Here is an 18766-nt window from a genome sequence, read left to right as displayed (position 1 = left end):
GGCAGGCACGGGACAAACACCAGCAAGTTTGGGGGTTTTGTGTTTTTTATTGTTTGTTTTTTTTTATATAATTTATTTATTTTTGGCTGTGCTGGGTCTTCGTTACTGCCCAGGCTTTCCTCTCACTGCAGAGAACAAGGACTACTCTCTAGTCTGGGCACACAGGCTTCCCTTTGTGGCAGCTTCTCTTGTTACAGAGCACAAGCTCTAGAGTACAGGCTCAATAGTTGTAGCATAGGGGTTTAGTTGCTCCTCAGCACATGGGGTCTTTCCAGACCAGGGATCGAACCTGCGTCTCCTGCATTGGCAGGCAGATTCCTTACCACTGAGCCACCAGGGAAGCCCCAAGTTTTAGTTTTATGGTTGCTCAAAGTGCTTGGCATCTTTCTGTGCAATAAAGTGCAGGCATGGTGCTCAATCAGCCAAAACAGAACATGCAAGGTTTGATTTCCCAAGCAGGACCTGCAGAATGTGGGGCGCCCCTTCCCAACCCCATCTGGCTTTCCCACATGACATCTTAACCTTCCTAATGACACTGGAGGGTGGCCTCACACCCCCAGTTTGCACTGGAGGAAACAGGCACCCAGAGAATGAGATGTTCACCCTGCATCACCCAGCGAGCCCCACCCTGGGTACAAATGAATTATCTATTCTCTTACAGACACATTTCAGAGTGTGTGTGGTTTCTTTTCAAATTGTGGTAAAAACTGTGGTAAAATTCACGTAACATAAAATTCACCATCTTAACTATTTTTAAATGCACAGCTCAGTGGCCCTGAGTACATTCACACCATTATCACCATCCATCTCCAAGTGCTCTTCACCTTGCAAAAATGAAACCCTGTCCTGGTTAAACGCTAACTCCCCATTCTCCCTCCCCCAACCCCTGGCACCTAGCATTCTACTTTCTGTCTCGATGAATCTGCTCTAGGAACATCACCTAAGCAGAATCCTTCACCTAAGCTTGTCCTTTCATTACTGGCTTATTTTACTCAGCATAATGTCTTCAAGGTTTATCCGTGTAGTGTGCAACAGTTTCCTTTCTTTTAAAGGCTGAATAATATTCGGCTGTATGGATGGACCGCGTTGTGCTTATTCATCCATCCTTTGCTAGACACTTGGGTGGCTTCCACCTTCCAGCTATTGTGGGAAATGCTACTATGAACACGAGTGGACAAGGATCTCTTAGAGACCCCGATTTCAGTTTTACGGGGGATCTACCCAGAAGTGAGATTGCTGGATCATAAGGTCGTTCTATTTTTAATTTTTCAAGGAACTCCTGTACTCTTTCCATGGCAGCTGAACTTTTTCACTTTCCCCCCCAACAGTGTACAAGTGTTCCAATTTCTCGACATCCTCGATAACACTTGTTATTTTCTGTGTTTTTGATAGGAGCCGCCCTCATGGGTGTGAGGTGGTACCGCTTTGTGGTTTTGATTTGCATTTCCCTGATGATTAATGATGTTGAGCATCTTTTTATGTGCTTGCTCATTTGTATAACTTCTTTAGACTAGAACTGGGGGCGGGTGGGGCTTTAATTTCTAGGGGCCAACCTGAAGCAAAGCAGATGGAATTGGCTTGTTTCCTCCAGGCGAGGGCAGGCATCTGCAGCCGTCTGAACACCTACTGTGTGCTGGGTGTATCTGAGGTGGAAACCCAGCCTCTTTCCAGGTCTGCTCACTGTTCATCACCACTTTGCCACACAGCTTCACATCTCCAGAGCTTTCCATAAGCCATTCCCTCTGCTGGGAATAATGCATTTACCCCAAGGCACTGAATTCTCACAGCTGTTACGAAACAGATCCTATTCTTTTATTTTCTTTTTAATATTTATGTATTCATTCAGCTGTGCTGAGTCTTAGTTGTGGCACTTGGGATCCTCCACCTTTGTGGCAGTGTGTAAACTCTTAGCATGTGGGATCCAGTTCCCCAACCAGAGATCGAACCCAGAGCCTCCACCCCCACCATCACCCATTGGGAGCGCGATGTCCCAGCCACTGGATTACCAGGGAAGTCTCAAAACAGGTCCTATTCTTAACCCCATTTCACAGTGAAACTGTGAGTCAGAGAGGCCATGCGGCTTGCCCACGGCCACAACAGCTGGTAAGTGGCAGAGTTTGGGATTTGAATGCAATCAGCCCAGCTCTAGAGTTCACACTGACTATTTCTCTTCGAAGGGATGGGTTTTGAAATTTCCTCAGCCCTGCAGAGCTCTTCCCCAAATCCCCAGCTCTTTGCCTTTGCCTCACTCCATGGCTGTGGTCTGGCCAGGGAACCCACCTCCCTCTTCCGGACCCTATACCCCTGCTGAGCGGCAGAGATTCACTGGGTCCCGGGCCCTGCCCCCTCCCTCTGCTGAGTCATATCAACCCAACGGAACCCCAAAGTTTTTCTCACAGGTGTTGCTGATATGCCGTTATCTCCCCCACCTGCTTCCAGACACTTCCTTTCCTTGAACCCAAGGGTAGAGCTGAGTTGCTTTTTTATTTTTTGCAATGAAATTCACATAACATGAAATTTACCATTTAGAAGTAAATTCAGTGGGTTTCATAGGTTCACAAGATTATGCGGCCATCATCTCTAGTTCACCACCTAGTTCCAGAACATTTTCATCACCCCCAAAAGAGAGCTTGTCCCCATAAGCACTCACCGCTCATTTCCCCCTCCCCCAGCCCCTGGCAACCACTAGTCTACTTCCTGTCTCTACAGATTTGCCTGTTCTGGACAATTTCTATAGATGGGATCATACACTATGTGGCCTTTTGTGTCTGGCTTCTTTCAATCAGCATGATGTCTTCAAAGTTTGTCCACATAGTAGCATGTGTCAGTGTTTCATTTCTTTTGATTACTGAGTAATATTCTATTGTACACCTCACCTCATGCATACTCAGTCATATCCAACTCTTTGTGACCCTATGGACTGTAGCCCATCAGGCTCTTCAGCCTATGGGCTTTCCCAGGCAAGAATACTGGAGTGGGTTGCCATGCACTCCTCCCAACCCAGGGATTGAACCTGCATCTCTTGCATCTCCTGCATTGGCACACAAATTCTTTACCACTATGCCAGCTAGGATCAACTGTATGCATGGACTGCATTTTGTTTATCCATTCATCCTTTGATGGACATTTGGGTTGTTTCCACCTTTCAGAGACTCTGACTAGTGCTGCTGTGAACATGCCTGTGTAAGTTTTATTTGAACAGGTACAGGAAGCACAGGCATGAATGCTCTGTCGCTCAGTCATGTCTGTCTCTTTGCAACCTCATGGACTGTAGCTCATCAGGCTCCTCTGTCCATGGAATTTTTCAGGCAAGAATACTGGAGTGGGTTGCCATTTCTTCCTCTAGGGGATCTTCCCGACCCAGGGACTAAACCCTTGTCTCTTATGTCTTCTGTATTGGATTCTCTACCACTGCATCACCTAGAAAGCCCTTTTTTATTTGAACCCCTGTTTTCAATTCTTTGTGGTAAGACTGAAATTAATGGATCATTGGGTAATTCTACGCTTCCCTGATAGCTCAGTTGGTAAAGAATCTGCCTGCAATGCAGGAGATCCTGGTTCAATTCCTGGGTAGGGAAGATCCCCTGGAGGGATAGGCTACCCACTCCAGTATTCTTGGGCTTCCCTTGTGGCTCAGCTGATAATTCTACCTTTAACTTTCGGAGGACCCACCAAACTTCAGCGGCTTCGCCATTTTATACTCCCGCCAGCCAGGGCTCAACATTGTTTAACTCTGTGACTTTCACCTAACTAGGAGCCAACTTCAAATCTTGGCTCAACCACTGTGACCACATGACTGTTTTCATTCCCATCATGCATCCTGCTTTCTCTGGTAGAAACACTCAGGTCTCCTTCCAGGAATCACTCACCTTGTCCTGGCCAGTCAGCCCATCAATCCCAGAGACCCACCCTCCCCAGGCTTGGGGTGATGGGGAGGTGGAAATTTGGGGAACCAGGGACAGCTCCTCCAGGTAGGAAAATCCCCATGGACAAAGCAAACCTGAGATCCCCTTGGAGGGAGCTGAGAGAACAGGGCGGCCTTGGCAGCTGCCAGTGCCTTCTGAGCCATCGAGATTTTAAATCTGTTTTTGCACAGAAATAGTCAGATAGACCTTAAAACAGGAATAAAAAAGAACCTGTGTTTAGAGCCTCACGCCGAGCGTCTAGGCAGCTGGCAGCATTTAGCCTGGCACGGACTATCGAAGGCAAGTGTGCGGTTACGGTCGTGTTCAAAAATACGGCTTCGACGCAGCAACCTTGGGGCTGGGCTGCACGCCCTGTAATTCTCTTTCCAAATAAAAGGCAGAACTATTCCTGGCTCAGCTTGGGGACTTCTGCGGCTGCTGGGCTCCAAGGAGACTGGCCTGGAATGTCAGGCATGGCCCGGGCCGTCACTGCCTGGGAGTTTACATTTCAAGTCTGTCATTGTAAGACCTTTTTAATTAAAATGTTAGTCCTGTGGGGGCCATCCAAGGATGCCCGAACCCCGAATCTTTTCAATAGGAGACCCTTGGGCTTGTGGTTAAGCGTTGAGAGTGTGTGATGCTTGGCAGCTTGAGTCAATTTTGAGCTATTTGTGGAGGGGATAAAAAAAAAAGAAACCAAACATCATTTGATGTTTGCCAAATATAGCATTTTGCATTTCTATAAGCAAAGCCCTGATTTTAAAAAATAACATATTTGGTCAGCCCTAAAAAGAAACGACTGAAGGCAAAAGGAGAAGGGGGCAGCAAAGGATGAGACGGTTAGAGAGCAACATCAACTCAATGGACGTGAGTTTGAGCAAACTCCTGGAGATAGTGAAGGACAGGGAAGCCTGGTGTGCTGCAGTCCATCGAGTTGCAAAGAGTTGGACACAACTTAGCGACTGAACAACAACAACAAAAAGGAGCAAAGCACTAATATACGCTACAACACATGGGAACCTCGAAAACTGATGAGCGATAGAAGCCAGACCCGAAAGGTCACATTGTATTTGATTCCATTTATATGAAACATCCAGAACAGGCAAATCCATCCAGACAGGAAAGAGATTGGCAGGTGCCAGGTGTGGGGCGAGGGGAGCGCGGAGTGACTGCTGTGAGGACGGGGTTTCTCTGCCCTCAGGCGTGAGAAGCACATCAGTGTACAGCCAACAGACCTGTCAATTCCCACCTCTGCAAAATGGAGCAAACACTGCTCTCATGAGCGACAACTCAAGAGACCAGACAGAGAAAGGGACTGAGGTCATTGAGGTGGGGGAGAGGCTGGAAAGGGGCAGTGTGGACCTCCGCCCAAGACTGCACCCTATGCCCACCCTGGCACCACCATCCCCACTGGCCCCCAGAGAAGTGCCCCGGCCTTGGTCCTGCTGTTGCAACCATGATGCTTCCATATTCCATGGACAGAGCAGCCTTGTGGGCTAGAGTCCATGGGGTCACAATGAGTCAGACACAACTGAGCAACTAAGCATGCACATAAGGACCCCAGTCAGACTGGGTTAGAGCCCACTGTACAGCATCATTTTAATATAATCATCCTTTTAAAGACCATACCTCCAATTACAGTCATATTCTGAGGTACATGGGGTTAGGACTGCAACACAGGCATTAGGGAGGATATAAATATTCAGTTCATAGCAATATAATATCATTTTTAACTATTTGAGAATACACAGCTAACCTCATGTTCCACGGCCCCTAAATTCTTCTGTTCGTATATCCTGAGATACAGGAGATTCCGAGATTCCTGAGAACCAGGAGATTCCCACACAACTCCAGGACAAATGTTGCACTCCCCAAATTTTTCATTGAGAAATGCCATGATCTTACTCACATTTGGTAGGGTTTCCCTGGTGGCTCAGCAGTGAAGAATCTGCCTACTAATGCAGGAGACCCAGGTTCCATCCCTAGGTCAGGAAGATCCCCTGAAGAAAGAAATGGCAACCCACTCCAGTACTCTTGCCTGGAAAGTCCCACGGACAGAGGAGCCTGGTGGGCTACAGTCCATGGGGTGGCAAAGAGTTGGACATGATTTAGCAACTAAACAACAATAAACTTACATTTTGTAGTCAAATGAACCCCACTGCTGCAGTGGTCTGAGGTTTGTGTCCTCCCAAAATTCATACACTGAGATCCTAACACTCAGTGTGGTGGTATCAAGGAGGTGGGGCCTTTGGGGGATGATTAGGTCATGAAGGTGGAACTTCGGTGAATGAGATTAGCACCCTTTTAAAGAGATCCCAGAGGGCTCCTTCTGTCAGGCAAGAACACAGTGAAAAGGCAACACCTATGAACCAGGAAGCCCTCACCAGGTGCCGAATCAGCCCTTACCTTGAACTTGGACTTCCAACCTCCAGATCTCTGAGAAATAAGTTTGTGTTTATAAGCCACCCAGTCTCTGGTATTGTGTTGCATGCGTGCATGCTCAATCGTGTCTCACTCTGTGTGACCCCATAGGCTATAGTCCACCAGGCTCCCCTGTCCATGGGATTTTCCAGACACGAATACTGGAGTGGGTTGCCATTCCCTTCTCCAGGGGATCTCCCCACCCCAGGGGTCGAACACTTGCCTCCTGCATTGCAGGCAGATTTTTACCGCTGAGCCACCTGGGAAGCCTTGCTATTGTGTTATGGCTGCAAAAACAGACTAAGTCAATATCCCTTATGGCAACATTTTCTTTCCTCCTTTAGGATCCAGTCCAGACTCATCTGTTGTCTTTTTTTTTTTTAAGACTGTTTTTTAATATGCATCAGTTTTAAAGTCCTTATTGAATTTGTTACAATATTGCTTCTGTTTTATGTTCTGATATTTTGGTTGTGAGGCACACGGGATCTTAGCTCCCCAACTAGGCATCAAAGTGGCATCCTCTGCATTAGGAGACAAAGTTTTCATCCCTGGACTACCACGGAAGTTTCTCACTGGTTGTCTTTTGTTCTCATGTCTTTCTGCTGTTATTGTTGTTCAGTCGCTCAATCGTGTCCAACTTTTTACGACCCCATGGACTGCAGCACGCCAGGCTTCCGTGTCCTTCACTATCTCCCAGAGTTTGCCCAAACTCATATCCACTGAGTCGGTGATGCTATCTAACCATCTCATCCTCTGTCACCCCCTTGTCTTCCTGCCTTCAATCTTTCCCAGCATCAGGGCCTTTTCCACTGAGTCGGCTCTTCACATCAGGTGGCCAAAGTATTGGAGCTTCAGCTTCAACATCAGTCCTTCTAATGAATATTATATTCAGGATTGATATCCTTTAGGATTGACTGGTTTGATCTCCTTGTTGTCCAAGGGACTCTCAAGAGTCTTCTTCAGCACCTAGTCTCCTTTATCAGGAGCATTTTTTTCAGCCTTTCTGTGTCTTTCAAGAAAGTGACATTTTTGCAGAGTACAGTCAGTAAGAACGCCTGCTCGTTGCTGGTGACCAGGCTTGGTTGTGTATCTTGGGGGCAGGATCTGAGGAGCCATGTTGGTCCTCCACGGTCCCTTGTATCCCAAGGTGCCTGACCTTGGCTTATCCCTTTGCCGGTGATACTGTGTTCACGGAGTTCAGGTGGTGGGATCATAGGTCTTCCTGTCTCCCCCGGGGTCACTTGAATATTCAGATAGAGTTGGAAACAACCAGCTTAAATAGCCTTCTCTTTTTTGAAAATGTGGAGAAGCCTCAAAGCTCTAACAGCCTGAACCTCCACGCTCTACTCAAGGCTCCCTCACCTCGACATCTTGTCTCACCAGTTGGTGAGAAGCCCTCAGGGCCCAGGGGTGGTGGCTTCCCTGACCTTGAGGAATTTTGTAAAGCAGACCAGGTGAGAATGGAAGGAATGCACTCCTGGAGGCTTCCTGGAGGAGGTGACCTCTAAGCCATGCCTCTAAAGCTGCATCCAGCACCATCTCAGGGTCCCAGAAGGAGCCTCCTTCTGAGCTCACTAAGCAGAACAGCCTGGGGTGGGGTTCACTAGCAGGGGCTCTTTTTACTTTCCCCATCACACAGTTGTGATGGTTTCCCACTGCAGTGGGCAAACACAACCAGGCCCCCCTCATCAGGGACCAGACCGCTCTGCCTTCTTTAAAGCTTGTGATCTCCAGCAGATGAGAATTGAATCTTTTTTTTTTTTTAATCTCTGCAGCTGGGAGTCTGAACCACAGGCCAGTATGTTCAGCGGCTGCCTTGGAGAGAAAGAGAGAAACAAGCTATTTAGGACTCTGAAGGCTGTAATTTCTGTTGCCTGGAGAAAACCTGAGGGAGCAGGAGGATAGATTACTGGCTTCCCTTGCCAGGTCTCAGTTTACCCATCTGCTAAAGAGGCGAGTAATTGACATATCACAGGACGGCCCTGAGGAGTGGGAGAGGTGTCAGGTGTGAAAAGTCCATCCCTTGGTGTGTCTATGTGATGAGGGGGAGGTCTCTACTCCCTTTCTACCACCCACCAAGCCAGGCCAGGTGGGGTCAGACAAAAGTGGAAGGTCATTTTAAGCCCCAGGGGACTTTGGGCAATGTCAGGGGACATTTTTGGTTATATTGGTGGGGGAGGTCTTATTGGAGGCTGCTGGTATCTGGTGGGTGGAAACCAGAGATGCTGCAATGCACCTACAATGCACAGGACAGAGGTGTACAGCAAAGAAGGATCCCAGTCCAAATGTCAGCAGTGCCCAGGCTGAGAAGCTACTGGGGACGAATACTGTGTTTCTCAAACAGCCAGATGAGTCTCATGTAGGTCCTTTGGTGACTTAAAATATGACTCAATGTTACACACAGGATGTGTGTTACATTATTTCTAAGAAAGGGGAAAAACCAGAAGTAGCGGAGGCATCTATCAGCAGGGAAAGAGCTATATATACACTGCATATATTCATAGTATGGAATATTAAACTGCTTACATGCAAATGAAGAAGTTCTATTGCAGGGATCCTCACTCAGGGGCAATTTTGCCCTTAAGGGACATTTAGCTATGTGGGGACACTGTTGGTCATCACCTCTGGCAGGTGGAGGATGCTGCAGGCATGTGGTGGGCGGACATCAGGGTGGCTGCTTAAAACCCTACAATCTGGGACTTCCCTAGTGCTCCGGTGGCTAACACTCCACGCTCCCAGTGCTAGAGGCCTGGGTTTTATCCCTGCTCAGGGAACTAGATTCCACATGCTGCAGCTAAAGAGTTCACATGCCAAAACTAAAGATCCCGCATGCTGCAACAAAGATCAAAGATTCCAAGTGCCACAACTAAGACCCAGTGCAGCCAAATAAATAAATACTCAAAAAAGAACCCCTACAAGGCACAGGATGGCCCCACCACAGACAACAATCCAGTCCCAGATGTCAGTGGCGCTGATGCTAAGAATCCCTGAGCTAAGGGAGCCATTGGAGGGGACATCTGAATTGAAATCTGAACATACCATCCAGTGACGTTTGCAGGGCCTCCTTGAAGGAGGCATACTTGACACTCGCGCTCCTGGGCATAACGGTCTGTCAGGGAAGGAAGCAGGAGGCTGGTGCTGACATCCCTGGGCAAGATGGAGGGGGCTCAGCTGGATTGAGGGGCTTCCCAGGTGACCCTAGTACTAAAGAACCCACCTGCCAGTGCAGGAAACATAATGAGACGTGAGTTCTATCCCTGGGTCAGGAAGATCCCCTGGAGGCTAGTATGGCAACCCACTCCATTCTTCTTGTCTGGAGAATCCCATGGACAGAGGAGCCTGGTGGGCTACGATTCATAGGGTCACAAAGAGTCAGACACGACTGAGTGACTTAGCATGCATGCTCACACAGCAGGACTGGAGCCTGGATGATGAGGTGAAGAGAAATTGCAGGGTTGGCAAACTTTTCCTGCAAAGGTATACACGGTACCAAGGCTCAGCTTTGTGAACTATGCAGTCTCTGCCCAAACCACTCAACTCTGCCACTATGGCTTGAGAGTAGCCAGGGACAAGATACACATCTGGGACTCCTCTGGTGGTCCAGTGGCAAAGAATCCGCCTGTCAAAGCAGGAGACATGGGTTCAACCCCTGGTCTGGGAAGATCCCATATGCCATGGAGCAACTAAGCCCATGAACCACAGCCACTGAAGCCCGGGCTCTAGAGCGTGCGCTCCGCAACAAGGGAATTACTGCAAAGAGAAGCGAGCACACCGCAGCCAAGAGTAGCCCCCACTCACTGCAACTAGAGAAAAGCGCATGCAGCAACAAAGACCCAGTACAGCCAATAAATAAATAAATAATTTTTTAAAAAAGACTCTGTGCTTCTAATGTAGGGGGTATGGGTTGGATTCCTGGTTGGGGGATTAAGATTCCACATGCCACACCACTAGAAAAAGAGAGAGAGAGAGAAGTTAGTATGATTATGCTGTGGGTGAAAGACTAAAACTTAAAAAATAACTTCTTAAAAAAAAAAGATGTACATCAATGGGCAGGGCCAGGTGCCAATAAAACATTATTTATGGACACCATTTGAATTTCATAGAGCTTCCTTATGTCCCAAAATAGTATGCTTCGTTTTGTATTTTTTCAACTATTAAAAAATATAAAGTCGTTTATATCAGGGGGTTACAGTTACGAGATACGGGTCTTTTTCACAGTAATGAAAATGTTCCAAGAGCAATTGTGGTGACAGAGGTACAGCTCTGTGAATACACAAAAATCATGGAATTGTACACCCTGGGTGGGTGAAATTATATGGGATGTGAGCTATATCTTAGTAAAGCTGTTATAAAAAGAAAACACACAATAGCCAAAGGTGGAAACAACCCAAATGTCCATTGATGAATGAATGAATAAGCAAACTATGGTCCATCCGTACAATGCAATATTATTCAGCCTCAAAAAGGAAGGAAATTCTGACACAGGCTACAACACAGATGAATTTGGAGGACATTACGCTAAATGAAATAAGCCAGACACAGAAGGACAAATACTGATCTCACTTATATGACCTCACTTAAATGATCTCACTTATACAAGGTCCCTAGAGGAGTCAGAACTCACAAGAGACAGGAAGGAGCATGGTGGGTATCAGGCTCGGGGGAGGGGGAACGCAGAGTTTGTGTTTAATGGGGACAGAGTTTCAGTTTGGGATGATGAAAGAGTTCTGAGGATGGACGATGGTGATGTTGCCCAGCAATGTGAATGTACTTACTGCTACTGAACTGTGCATTTTCAAATGGTTACAATGGTGAATTTTATGTTATGCACCATGCTTTCCCTGGTGGCTCAGACAGAATGGCAAAGAATCTGCCTGCAATGCGGGAGACCCAGATTTGATCCTTGGGTCGGGAAGATTCCCTGGAGGAGGGAACAGCAATGCACTCCAGTATCTTACCTGGAAAATCCCATGGACAGAGGAGCCTGGAGGGCTACAGTCCATGGGGTTGCAAAGAGTTGGACACAACTGAGAGACTAACACTTTCAATTTATGCGTATTTTACCACAATTTAAAAAAGAAAAGATAACAAATATTCTCAGCTCCCAGGCTTTACAAACACAAGCAGCAGGCAGGATTGTCCCCCGCCCCAGGCTACAGTTTATAGACCCCTTGCTCAGTCATGTCTGGCTCTGCAACCCCATGGACTGTAGCCCGCCAAGCTCATCTGTCCATGGACCCCTGGACCACCCCATATGGGTTGGCACTGGGATTAGCAGTGTGTGAATCCCAGATGGCGGTGGCCAGTGGAAATCAAAGGGGAATTTGTTCCTGAGGCAAAACTGGGTGAGGAACGCATCTGCTCTGGTAGATGAGCCAGGGGTCATGGAGGACCAAAGCAGGCTGAGTGCCAGGCTCCCCAGGGACAGGGAAGGAATGACTGAGATGACTGAGTAAGTGAATAAAGGAATGAGTGAGTGGGTGCAGAGATAAATTGGGAGAGGCAGAGGGGGCTGCTGCCAGCATCCATCATGGAGTAAAATGCTCCACATTTAGACAAGCCACGGTTGGAGGGTCATGGAAATGAGAAACCAGAAGATGCTTGCAGCTCTTCTAGGCAAAGGCAGCAAGATTCCTCCAGCTCAGCTGCCCGCCCCCCGCCCCCTGCCATGGACCCTCCCAAGTAGGATGGAACCCAGCTGTTTCTCTCTGTCAAGAAAGCCCCTTGGGGAGAATGGATATATGTTTGTGTGTGGCTGAGTCCCTTGACATTCACCTGAAACAATCGCAACATTGTTATTCCGCTTTGCTGTCACGTCATGTGCTCTTGTGCGCAGTCATGTCTGACTCTTTGCGACCCCACAGACTGTAGCCCGCCAGGCTCCTCTCTCCGTGGAATTTTCCAGGTAAGAATAGTGGAGTGGGTTGCCATTTTCTTCTCCAGGGGATCTTCCCAACCCAGGATTGAACCGTCTCTTGCAGCTGACAGTAGAATTCTTTACCACTAGAGCCACCTGGAAAGCCCCCGTTAATCGGCTATATCCCAATGCAAGTAAAGTTGTTTTTTTTTTGTTTTTTTTTTTTAAAGAAACCCTCTTGGGCTTCCCTGGTGGCTCAGTAGTAAAGAATCCGCCTCCCAATGCAGGAGACGTAGATTCCATCCCTGCTCCAGGAAGAGCCTAGATGCCGTGGAGCAGCTAAGCCCTGTGCCAGAACCACTGAGCTAGGGCTCTTGAGCCTGGGAGCCGCGGGTGAGCTCACGGGCCACAACTACTGAAGCCCCTGCACCCTAGAGTCCGTGCTCCAAAACAAGAGAAGCCACCACAATGAGAAACCCGCACACCACAGCTAGTGAGTAGCCCTCACTCGCTGCAATTAGAGAAAGCCCACACCGGGCGCCGAAGACCCGGCATAGCCAAAAATGAATAAATAAATAAAACAAAAACTTAAAAAGAAAGAAAGAAAGAAATCTGCTTGCCTTCAGGTCAAGTCCAGGCTTCCAGTCTTCAGGCCCCACTGACCTGGCCCTGGGCATCTCCACCCATCTTGGCTGGCCGCAAACTGCCTCAGCTCTCCAGGTCTTTGCACATGCCATCCCCCTACCAGGGGAACCCCTCTCTGCCCCCACATCTCAACTCCATGTGTCAGATCCCATTATGGAGCCTGCTGTCTCCCCCTCCCCACATCCCATCCCGCCCTCCTGTCCAGCCCTGACTGCACAGTCTGAGTGTCTCTGTCCTGCTCTTTCTCCCCAGACTCAGGGCTCCTCGGGCATGGCCTGCATGGACTTGTATCCCCCAGCCTCACGCAGCCCAGAGGCTGAGGGTTTGCTGAGTGACTTCAGGAACCCATAGCTATGACAAGGGGCTCCACCCAGGGCCATGCGAGGTCAGAGGGTTAAGTTCAGTGCTGGGACCCGGCTGGTGGAGCCAGCTACAAAGGGTTAGGTGTCCAGGGCAGCAGACCCAAAATAGGGTGACGAGAAATAGCTGCAGGCTTGGAAGTTGCTTTGAGTATAAATTTAGATGCAACTTTTAAACTTGCCCTGAGCTGAGGTCCCCTGTTCCTACTGGGATAAGGTTCCCAACCACGGCTGCTGCCACCTTGTAAGATGTTGGGGCAGCGATGGGGGGTGACAAGAGAAAGGATCCAGTCCCCATAACTGCCCATCACACCACCTCCAACTCTCAGTGTCGTTGCTGAGTCACTGAGTCGTGTCCAACTCATTGCGACCCCATGGACTGTAGCCCGTCAGGCGCTTCTGTGAGATTTCCCAGGCAAGAATGCTGGAATGGGTTACCATTTCCTCCTCCAGGGTATCTTCCTGACCCAGAGATTGGATCCACTTCTCCAGCCCTGCAGGCAGTTTCTTTACCGATGAGCCACCGGGGAAGAGCCACTCACATTACGATCTTTTCTAATCTAGGTTCACTTCCCTAGATTTCCTTCTGACACACTGAATTCCTCCTGTTTCCCAAATTTGCCAAAGTCTCACCTCCAGACCCATGCCCTCTACCTGGAACACCGCTCTGCCTGTTTGCCTGAACCTACATAGCATTTCCCTGGGCGGTGCTCCCCAGTCCCAGGCAGAGACCCTGTTCCCGCTCTGGGTGCTCCCACCACTGGGTCCTTCCCACTGCCCCGTCCTGATCCCACAGAACTGGCGGTGTCTGTGTCCAGATGTCCCCCTCAGACTGGAGCCCCCCATGCCAGGTCCTCACCAGAAGTCTATGTCCCCACTGAACCGTACCTCGCCTAGATAAACACTGATGAAGGTTTATTCGGTGACAAGCTAGGCTGCCATTCCCCTCTCCAGGGGACCTTCCCTCCCCAGGGATAGATATGGTAGTCCATGCCTGGACTCCCAGAAGATGGTCATCCTTCCCCCATCTTCACGTGGAGGAGCCTGATGAAGCTAGTGCCCTCCCTTCTGCGGCCACAGCCTGCAGCTGGTGTTACAGAAACATCCCTGCTCTTCTCTTTCTCTCTCCAATACCTCTCCCGAGCCCTACTTGGGTCGGCCCCTCCATCTTGGAGTCCTTCAGCTCTCCCAAAGGGGTCCCTTTGAGGCTCCCAGCCTCAATCAAGACCACGTGCGGGCCCCAAAGCCATCTCCCCAACACAGACTCAACTGGTTTCCTCCCTTGCTCTAACACCTCTCATGGCTCCCTACTGCCCTCAGAATGCAGCCTGAGCTCCGCTTCACACAAGGCCCCTCCCCTTCCTGGGTCCCAGTTTCCTCACCTGGGGATAAAGGATCCCACCTCACAGGGCTGTAGGAGGATTGCAAGTCTTGGGAGGTGGGAAGGAGCCAGCCCACAGAGGACTCTTGCCCCTTCTGCTACAGACACATGAGTCATCGCTGGGGTGGGATTTCTTGGCATTGTTGATATTTGAGACTGGATTGTTATCTGTGACAGGTTAGATAGACAGAAGATAGATAATTGATAGATTATAGATATGGTGAAAGTGACAGTTGCTCAGTCGTGTCCAACTCTTTTTGACCCCATGCACATGGGATTTCCCAGGCAAGAATACTAGAGGGGGTTGCCACTCCCTTCTCCAGGGGATCTTTCCTCCCCAGGGATTGAAACTGGGTCTCCTCCACTGCAGGCAGATTCTTTACCATCTATCTGAGCCACCGGGAATAAATATGGTAGATAGATATAGACAGATGACTGACAGATAGATGCCAGATAATTAGATGGATGGTAGATAGATAATTGATAGATGATTGATTGATGATTGAAAGATGATAACTAGATGATCGATTGACAGATGATAGACTAATTGATGATAGATAAACAGACAGCAAACAGGGTCTCTCACATGTTGAGGCAGGGTCTCTCTCATGTCAGCAATACTGATATTTGGGGTCCATCATCCCTGTGGGTCGGGGACATCCTGGGCCCTGTAGAGTGTTGAGCAGCATCTCTGGTCTCTACCCAGTCAAAGCAAATAGCACTCTCTACCCCCAGTTGTGACAACCAAAAATGTCCCCAGACATTGCCAGACATCCCCTGGAGTGCAGAATCTCCCCCAGGTAAGAACCACTGACTCAGGCAAATGTCTTCAGACATGGTGACAAGATCTTATCTGAGACAAAGCCACAAAGGAGCAAACAACAGGATGGGTGACCCCAGGAGGTGATGACAAGAAAAACTGGAAAAGGAGGCAGTGGCTCCTCTGAAGGGCCAAAGAAAGGACCCCAGGAGGGTCAGAAGGGCTGCTCACAAGGATGCCAGCCCCCAACCAGGAGAGGAGCCCACCCAAGATCAGGCTGGGGCTGCATCCCTGGCATTTTGTTTGTTTGTTTGTTTGTTTGCTTTTTTTTTCCTTTGGCTGCACCACATGGCATATGGGATCTTAGTTCCCCAACCAGGGGTTGAACCTGCACCCCTGAAGTGGAAGCATAGAGTCTTAACCACCGGACCACCAGGGAAGCCCCACCTCTGAGCTTCTTGTGCCCCTGAGACCCTGGGCAAGTCATACGCCCTCTTTAAGTCTCAGTTCCTTCATCTGCAAAGGGAAGGGCCCTCCCAGCTCAGAGATCTCTGGATACTGGGGGCTGATGTCAAAGAGGGTTTTAGGCTTTAAGAGAACCAAAGGGCTTTGTCCAGCGTCCCACGGTTGTTAAGTAAAGGAGGCTGGATTGAACCAGATCCTGGCTGCCCCCCACAGCTCACTGCCTCCCCATAAGAAACCATCACTGTGCACAGAAGACCACGGGAAGAACAGAACAAACCAGAATGGAAGTGCTGAGATGCCTCTGTCGCTAAGCACTTTTCCTCCGCACCTGCTGCCAAATCGCAGACACCATGGATGACTCGTTCTGCTCTCAAACGGCCACACTTCCAAGAAAACAAATGACACAGCATCGACAAAAATAATTTCTTCCAAACCTAAGCCTTCAGGGTATGTTGGAAAGCAAAATCCATCCATCAACAAGTAGGGACTTCCCTGGCAGTTCAGTTAGTCAAGACTCCGTGCTTCCACTGCTTCCACTGCAGGGCGCACGGATTCAATCCCTGATCGGAGAGCTAAAATCTTGCATGCTGCAGCCAAAACAAACAAAAAACACAGCGGAGTGGGTAACACAAAACACGGGGGCATCCATACAGCAGAATAGTACTCAGTCATAAAAAGAAGTGAAGCACTGATTCATCCTGCAATGTGGATGACCCTCGAAAACATGATGCTATGAGAGAGAAGGCAGACACTAAAAGCCACACAGGGCATGATTCCATCTATAAGAAATGTCCACAACAGGCCAATCCATAGAGACAGAAAGCAAATCAGTGGTTGCCGGGAGCTGGAGAAGGAGGAATGGGGAGTGACTGCTGATGGGGACCGGATTTCATTTTGGTGTGGTGAAAATGTTTTGGAACTCGATAGAGGTGATAGTTGCACAACATGGTGAATGTACTCAATGCCACCAAATTTTCCACTTGAAAATGACTAATTTTATGTTACGTGAATTTCAGCTCAGTAAAAATACACAGGTAAAAATAAAAAACAGAAGCATAAAAAAAATCCACCAAGGCAAGTATTTGTCTATCCAAGAGGGGGTTGGGGGGTGGAGGGCACACATTTTTTACCCACCTTGGGAAGGGATGATGGAGTAGGGGGCCTCCTGCCTGGGGGCCCTGGGCACAGTCTGGACCAATTTGTCAGCGCTGTGGGGGCCACGCTCTGGCTGGAGGAGCACTGGGCTCTGAAAGGGTTTTGTCAGGGCTTTGAAAGGGGGCCAGGTTTTTTTTCCCCCCGGAGCCGTGCAGTCTTGAGCCTGTTGTTCTCAGCAATCTCGGGGCCGCGTGTTAGCAGGAAACACAGCCAAGTAGGGCTTCCTGCGAGTCGGAGAGAGGAAGCTCCGTAATGTTCTGGAAGGCCGGGTTAAAAATAACCCCGGTATATAAGGACGGCGGAGGGTCCCCTCTCTCCCTCACTCGCACACAGGCCGGCTGGACGCCGGGCCGAGCAGGTGGTTTGGGGCCTAAGACAGGCCAAATCCTGGTCCCTGGGCCCCTGGGGCTGGGGGAAAACATCAGCCAAGTTCAGAGTCCCGAGGCTGCCCCGCTTCCAGAACTTAGGCAGAGTCAGGGCCACCGTGGGTGTTCCTGTTTTAAATCACTTTTCTCCAGCTGAACATGCAAACTCAAGCAGAGAGGAACTCGGGTGGAGCTGTGATTTCGGTAGGCAGTGATGACCAAAGCGCACACAGGCCGGAGGGCTGACAGCCAGGGTTCGAATCCTGTCTCTGCCACCAGCTCTGGATCTCAGTATTCTCATCTGTAAAATGGAACAAACGATGGTTCCTACGTTGTTGTAAGCACTAAATACTTAGCACAGAGGCTCTAGGAAGCTGAGTAATTATTATGAATTCTTCCAAGGTGGCTCAGTGGCAAAGAATCCACCTGCCAATGCAGGAGACACGGGCTTGATCCCTGAGTTGGGAAGATCCCCTAGAGGAGGAAATGGCAACCCACTCCAGTATTCCTTGCCTGGAGAATCCCATGGACAGAGGAGCCTGGAGGGCCACAGTCCATGGGGTCACAAAGACGAGGACACAACTGAACATGCATGCACCATCATTATTTTCAGAATGTTTACTTCCCTGGGTGTGGCATCCATATATTATTACATATTTAATCCATGCATCAGTTCTAATTCCATCTCCTCCCCCTCTTCACAGGTGTAGCAAGCAGGGATTAGCAACACCTGTTGTCAAGGTAACCCAAAACGATGTAGCCAAGTTGTCTCAGGGAGCTTTTTTCCAACCTTGCCTTCCACAAGCCTGCTGATGGACACCTCTTTCAATTTTACACTTGGAGGCCTCACTTGCCTTACCCTAGCCCAGTCCTGACGAAAAGGAACAGATTTGAGCCAGGGACTTTGGACTTCACAGGGCCCAAAATTCTTTCTGTTCTATGCTTAGAAGTTAAACTTAGGGAGCTTGAAGGGTGCTGCCAGAAGATGGATGACCATCACCTTTACACAGGTAGGTTGTTCGTGCTCGGAGCTAGGCGGGGTGGCCTGTCCAAAAGGAAAGGCCATCAGAACAATGAGAAACAGCCCTGATGTCATTGCCATCAGAACAATGAGAAAAACAAAGCCCACTACTGCCCGAATTTTGGGACAAACTCAACACCAAGGTTTGGGGCTTCTCATCCTGGGCTGAGCCACATGGATCAGAAAAATAAAAGAAGACACAAATGATCAATGTCAGGAAGGAGAGAGGAGACCCCGGGACAGTCCTACACGTATTAAAAGGTTCACCAGGGCATTCTATAAACAACTTGATTCCAGTCCATTCAATGGCTCAGAAGACAAATTCCTTGAAAGACTCAAAATTCCCCAAAGTTACTCAAGAAGAAATAGATCACCAGGGGACCTTCCTGGTGGTCCAGACTCCACTCCCCCAATGCAGGGGGCCTTGGGTTC

At 49.0% G+C, this 18766-nt stretch overlaps 2 long non-coding RNA genes across 2 annotated transcripts in view; both read right to left on the bottom strand.

Moving 5' to 3' along the window:
- Nucleotides 1-5479: 5479 nt before the first annotated feature.
- Nucleotides 5480-16331, bottom strand: LOC145508897 (uncharacterized). Its single transcript, XR_014055676.1, has 4 exons — nucleotides 16122-16331; nucleotides 14570-14736; nucleotides 9366-9473; nucleotides 5480-8141 (listed from the first exon to the last, which is right to left on the bottom strand). It is a non-coding gene; the product is annotated as an uncharacterized LOC145508897 (long non-coding RNA).
- A 434-nt stretch (nucleotides 16332-16765) lies between these two features.
- Nucleotides 16766-18766, bottom strand: part of LOC145508898 (uncharacterized) — a 36675-nt gene continuing 34674 nt past the window's right edge. Inside the window, exon 6 of the long non-coding RNA XR_014055677.1 lies at nucleotides 16766-17614. This is a non-coding gene — a long non-coding RNA (uncharacterized LOC145508898). The remainder of the gene's footprint in view (nucleotides 17615-18766) is intronic.

Source organism: Giraffa tippelskirchi, chromosome 6 (genome assembly GCF_054371585.1).
Source record: "Giraffa tippelskirchi isolate mGirTip1 chromosome 6, T2T-mGirTip1v1.2.pri, whole genome shotgun sequence".
Lineage (NCBI taxonomy): Eukaryota > Metazoa > Chordata > Mammalia > Artiodactyla > Giraffidae > Giraffa > Giraffa tippelskirchi.
The sequence above is the reverse complement of the archived record's forward strand: the minus strand, read 5'-3'. Positions and strand labels throughout refer to the sequence as shown.